We start from the raw sequence: 6,687 nt of genomic DNA, 5'->3' as shown, positions 1-6,687 counted from the left end.
TGGCCAGATGGATGGAGGTGTTCCCGCTGGCTGTTCTGATCAGCGTCACAGTTATTTTCATCTCCATGTGGACACCAGCCCTTAGTCCTTACGCTCGGCCACTGAGTATGAGGCCATGCCACCCATGATTAGAGTTAGAGACACGAGACAGCGAGTCAGATGGTGATGAGGTCAGCACTGGCGCGTGAATGGATGGGAGAAAGATGACGTGTCAGTCGCCACCTCATGTCTCAGGGGGTTCTGCAACCCTCATGTCCTCAAACGAGCCCCTGGCAATGTCTGCTATGGGATGCTGTACTGTCACACAGCTCAAACTCAGAGACACAGTTGGCGATGTGTGCTGGGGGGACAAGGCTGACTCAAGAGTTTTAGGGGTTTTCGTCATGGTTAATATTAGTGTGCCTTTTCGTTTCGACATGTTAGGTCAAATATATGATTTTTTTATTTAAAAATACTTTTTCCGGTCATAGCTTAATGGGACAATTCACCCCAAAATAAAAAATCCGTCATCATTTACTCACCCTCGAGTTGTTCCAAATCTTTATAAATGTCTTTGTTCTGATGAACACAGAGAAAGATATTTGGAAGAATGCTTGTAACCAAACAGTTCTTGCCCACCATTGACTGCCATAGTTGGAAAAATAACAATGGTAGTCAAAAGTGCCCCAGAACTGTTTGCGTTCTTTTTTTCTATTCTTCAAAATATCTTCTTTTGTGTTCAACAGAATAAAGAAATTTATAAAGCAATTTTTCCTAGTCAATGGTGGCCAATGGTGACCGAATTTGTATTTATCTCTTTAAGACGCAGGTTTATGTGAACTTTTAAACTTAGATGATTGGTGTGATTCGTTATTATTTGGTTCGTAATGCCTTTAGAAGCTACATTAAATATTGAAATGTTTCCAAAAGAAAAACATATGCTTCACCTTTAAATGTTATAGGTTAAGTATGTTAGGTAAACGGTAAGTCTCTTGTAAGATTACAGTAAGGAATCTAAAGAAGTGAATACAGATAAATTACAGAGCTATCACGTGAATAGAACGACACAAAATTGGCCGTTCAGTGAAACATGACCTTTATGTTATCATTTACACTTTTAGTTTCTGGAAAACGTGTCACTAAAATGTTACTAAAACAATGGCTAAACCCGGGAACATAATGAACTGAATTTCCCACTTGAACAGCACTGAATGGAACTTTGTAGTGTGCAAAACTGTGTCTTGAGACTTGGTCTATAATTACCCTGTGTGATCTTCAATGAATTACATTTCCTGAGAGACACTGAAAGCAGTTAAATGGAGAGCACACACACACCATTCGTCACACACAGGTCCTTTATGGAAGAGCCTACTCATTGAGCCAGTGCAGAGGGGAAAGGTTCATCCACAACCCTGTTTCATCCACTGTACCTCTTGGGACATTAATAAATGATCCTTCAAATGATCTCAACAAGACAAGTTGTGTAAGGAAGTTGGGAAATAGAGTGAAGTAATAGGGAAGATGTGTCCATGTCGTGGGAGGGAAGGAGATCTATGGCATCTCTCACTGTGAGGTCAGAGAGAGGGAGGGAAGGAGAAAGACTGATACATTGTACTGCACAGTAGTGTATTTTTACACAGCCCAGGGAGAGTGCGAGAGCAGTCAAGCTGCCGAGTGAAAGGTCAGCGGGGTCAAGGAGAGCAGGAAAACTAACTGATATGAAATAAGTGTGTGGAACTGAAGAACAGGCTGGACTGCAAGTTCAGGGATGTGGAGACCAAGTGATCTCTGTTTATCTATCTATAGAGCAAAGTACTTTCTCACTATAGGGCAGAACAGAGCTAGTTGGTACGTAGAGAAGTTTTTTACTGTGAATAAACACGCGAATACACAGTAAAACACGCGAATACGTGTTTTACTGTGTCTTTGGTGTGTTATAAGTTGCCCATGCATGTATTAGACACGTGAAATTGCAAAAATGTGTCGGAAATTCTATCTACAAGCGAATGCTCACCCAGACCTGCCTGAAACGCCTTGTGCAACCACCCCCCCACAAATCTACTTCAGTTCGTGGTATGATTTGACTAAGACCGCCCAAATGTAGACGCAAGTAAGGTGGGCGTACCTGTCAGTACAATACGCCCTTTTCACAATGACGTCACTTAACTTCCGCCTTTTTGCAAAGCAGTGTATCATAACATCCATCTTGCAACAAACAAGAAGAAGAAGAAGAACTTCCGTTTTGCCGTCGCGCTGGAATTTAACAATAGTGAAAAAAAACTGACAGAACACGTATTCAAGTACTTATCCTAGCACCTTCGCTAACACAAAAAGAAAACAAAACACTTACCTTCATAATCAAACAGGTACTGTTCAACGAAGAATTTGTATCCTTTCTCTAGCTTTGATCTTGTCGTTAGTGAAAATTTGTCTGCAAGACGTTGTACATCATCTAGACGTATTTGTGGCAGATGTGCAAGCCACTTGGTAAACTATTCTGAGGCGCTAGCGGAAGTAACTTCTTCTTCTTCTTGAGTTATACTGACGGTTGGCAAACCAGCTTATAGGTGCATTACCGCCACCTTATAAACTGGAGTGCTAGAGGAAGTAATGATACACTGCTTCGCGGCAGAACGGACGATGCGTGACGTCATGTGAAAAGGGCGTATTGCTTTGGAACCTGATGTTCCAAATATGGTAAGAGGCGTTACATTTCCGTCACACGCTTGCAGTATTTGACCAATCACTACGCACTGGTTAATTGGCCAATCATAGCACACCTCGCTTTTCAGAGCGATGAGCTTTGATAAAAATCTGTACGTTTCAGAGAGGCGGGGCAAAGAGGAGACACAAACATGCACGGTATGTGGAAAATACAGTGTTTTTGAGCCTTAAATCGTGTATACACATTGCATTACATCTAAAACAAACCATAATATTTGTTTTAGCCGTGTCATATGACCCCTTTAATAGCTATCGATATGTAAATACTTTGTTTATAAAAATCTAATCAAATACATAGCAATGGCTATGTTGGTTTTCACATCATTTCAAAATGTTCAATAAAAATTCTACTTTCAAAGAAGCAAAATTTAAAATTATTATTTGTTTAAAACTCCTTGGGTAAACAAATCAACACGGGTTTATTGTAGCTACTGAAGGAAGAATTGAACAGGTTAACAGGTAGGTTGACATGTCTTTTTTTACATATTTTATATATTTTTACAGTATATGTGTGTGTGTGTGTGTGCATTATGAAATAGTGACAATATGTGTTAAATATATTTTTAATTAAATCAGTTTTTCTGGGGCAGTAACATGTGGCTTAACGTTATGTGTCTATAATGAAACTGGCATCAGTAAACCAAAATACATAAATAAATAAACTCAACATACTCAAAGAAAAATTAACTGAAGTAAAAAATCAACAACTAGCCCCACTCTTTGGAAATGATTTTTTTATTGAATAAATGACAAAATGGCAAGCAGTCCCTAAGGCACGTGGAGCTTTATTGTCTTTTGTCATGTATACCTGAACCACAAAGCATTTTCAGGATGTGTAACCATATTGCAACTCATTTTAATAAGGACAATTATTAAGTCATTCAATCCAATTAACATAATGAATTGCAAATTGTCTAGAGTGCACGTTAGTATCCCGCCCACAAACCGCCCATGATTTTAATACAAATAAATTATTAATAGACATTAATAACTGAGCGTGGTGTGATTTTTGTCACAGGCGTGAACACTATGGCAAAACAGTGCGATTACCTCTACAGCCCAGTGGGACAATTACACTCTTGACTCAGTGTTTGTCAGAGCATTAACCTTGTCTGGGTGGCACTAATGTGTCATTAAAAGGCTGCAACATCCTGTTTACTGACAGTAGACTTCTTGTCACCCACAGAGCAGACAGTCGGAAAAATACAGCAACCATCCACCTGTAAGCAAATAGGCACTTGTTTCATTTTCACATGATTTATCTTCATTTTCAGAGTCTCAGGCACACCGTCCTGAATGCCGATGACTCGATTTTCAACTGCCGTTTCTGCTTAAATGCGCTCCCTTTTACTATTTAAGAGTGAAAAATGCTCAAACCGACCCATCGTATCTTAGAAAACAACAGATGTTAATGTTTTATGTATAACCCTATTAGCTGAGACAATGTAGAAGATTGAATGTTAACTCTCCGTCCAACTTGATTGATCAATTCTGTGTGATAAACCAAAGAACGGATCATTCCAGAGCAGGTTCAGTGGAAACTCGCTTGACTCGCTGACCTTACCGCGGTTAATAATACACTCCGTCACTGTGGACACAACGTGCTTAATATGCCCAGGCACACACATCTCTCCATTTGGCAGGATTATGTACTCATTTCCAAACAACCGGGGACTCTTAAAGCTGCACCTTAGGGTTGCACGCACAAGCAGGTGTTGTGTATTCTCTTACCCCTGGCCTCTGGATGTTTCTTTAGATTTATGGTTGTGTGCGGGGTGGGGCAGGGCTCAGAGGAGGATGTGACTCGATGACCTCAACCCATGACCCCATGTCACTTTACTCAAACGGACGGCACGCAACAATCAATCTCTAATCATAACCCAAGAGTTATTGTTAGCACTGACCTATGCATTATTCATGTGGGGGAAAGGGCAAGAAGTGGCCCCTTCACGCAAATCATGAATATTTAACACAGATCTCCATTCCTATCTAAGGCAATGATTTTCTGTAATCGCTGCAATTAAACTGAATGTAGTTTTGGCTCAGAATTGCGGTGTAAAAGTGCTTATTGACACGGTGGTGTTGGGTTGCCATGTTCTCTTCACTCTGGATTATTGCTCACAATTGTGCTGGAAAGATGTCAGCCTGTGTTTCATAACAACTGCTCGAGAGTAAATCAATAACAATAGGCTGCAGAGAATCATGCAAATCATTGTTTTTAGCTACAGAGCAACCCATTTAGAAAAACTCAAACATGCCAAGTTCATCAAGAACATTTATTTACCACCATGGAGGTGGTATGGATATGGAGGTGATACAAGAATATAATTTTCGGATGTGGATTTCTATAAATAACATGCCAATGACCTAAAAAGATGTTCGCCAATCTGTACTACAATTGTGTGTTAAGGGTTTCCTGTTGCTAAAACAATATTCAGCTCTCTATTTTTTCCAAATTAAACATTTACTCCCTTCCAAGTTGTATTAACTATAACTGTAGTAACTGAGTAGAAAACACAGAAACAGAAGCTACCTAAAATGTCAGTAATGTTTTGTCTACGGCACAAACCCTTTCTTTGGTTGCGGATGCAGGGAACTGCATCTGTTTTTTTTTATTACATTTTGTCTTGATAAATGACCACAATTGTTTTCACCCTCTGTCAGTGAATTGAAGTAGATAGAATTGTATATTAGATTGTCCTTCTTAAATATTCAATTTTTTTTACTACACAGCATCATGAAACTAGCTTATATTTATTTATTTAGCTGAAGACGTTTCCAAATGCCTATTAAACAGATGTAACAATCATGAGCTGATGTTGGGTGCTGTGACCATAATGTCTAACAATAAAGATGACAGTCCTGATAGAAGGATTGAAGTCTCTCACAAAAAAGACGCACCTCATTGACTATTCTGAATGGTTCTATTAATCTAGCCAAGATCTACTAGACACAGATAGAAATCCGTCATCAAGCCCAACATACCTGACTTGACCAGAGTGCAGAATATGTTTGGTGCTGTTGCCCCATCTAGTGGTAGAGAGAAGTAAGTCATATTGTCACATTGACTCAGGATCATCAAATTACAATTGGTCGTTAGGGATAGGTCAATAACCCCCCACCACAAAAAGCAAAAAATAAATAATACTTTTTTGGGTGTTTCTCTTACTAGTTTCTAACTAGTTATCAACCATTTTTGTCACTGTACAACAATGACATTTTATTTAATATAAAAGAAATTTGCATTGATCTACAGTTGCATGTTTCATCGGAAGCGCGCGCCAGGAGGACTGCAGTTAACTTCTGGCCTGTGTTTGGCTAGTGTCTAAAAATAGGCTATAACTATTTATATGTTATTTCATTTATGTTAACATAAATGTATAATATTATTGTATTGTATAATGATTGTATTAAATAAAATGTTTGTTGAATTTTGTTGTATGTTCATTTTATTAAATAAACCATTTTTTAAAATGGGTTCTTTAGTTTGGTCGCATTTAAAGAAACCGTATGGTACATTTACATCTTGCGGTTGAGTTTGGTATCGCAGTCTTAATTCAAAATATTAGAGAGACAAGTAACGGTTCTTCACGGCTTCTTTCGCTTGTCATCAGAAATAATCTACATGCACTCCATTGTTTGTAAATGTTGTGGTGCCGAAAAATGACTCCTGCCAAATTATGACTCCCTTTTCCCCAATAACATTAGGTGTTAGGATAAAGTGTGGGGGAGGGGTTAGGCCAGGATAAACTAATCCCGCAGCAGTTTAAAGCGACAACGAGCAACTTTTTGACCTTAAAATAATGTCTCTAAAATTATTTAAGTGGTAGGTCAACTTTTAACTGGATGAATTTTACTGCCGTTGCTACCTAAGCAGCCACCTATCGGCTGAAATTGCACTTGTAACTTTAGTGTTTGGGCCGGTACAAGCCCCGCCTATCCCCTGCTTTACGGCATACGTCACGTTTTACTCGTAGCCTGGGA

The sequence above is a fragment of the Triplophysa rosa genome, linkage group LG19 (assembly GCF_024868665.1).
Source record: "Triplophysa rosa linkage group LG19, Trosa_1v2, whole genome shotgun sequence".
In the NCBI taxonomy this organism is placed as follows: Eukaryota; Metazoa; Chordata; class Actinopteri; order Cypriniformes; family Nemacheilidae; genus Triplophysa; species Triplophysa rosa.
Note: the sequence above shows the minus strand (reverse complement) of the source record.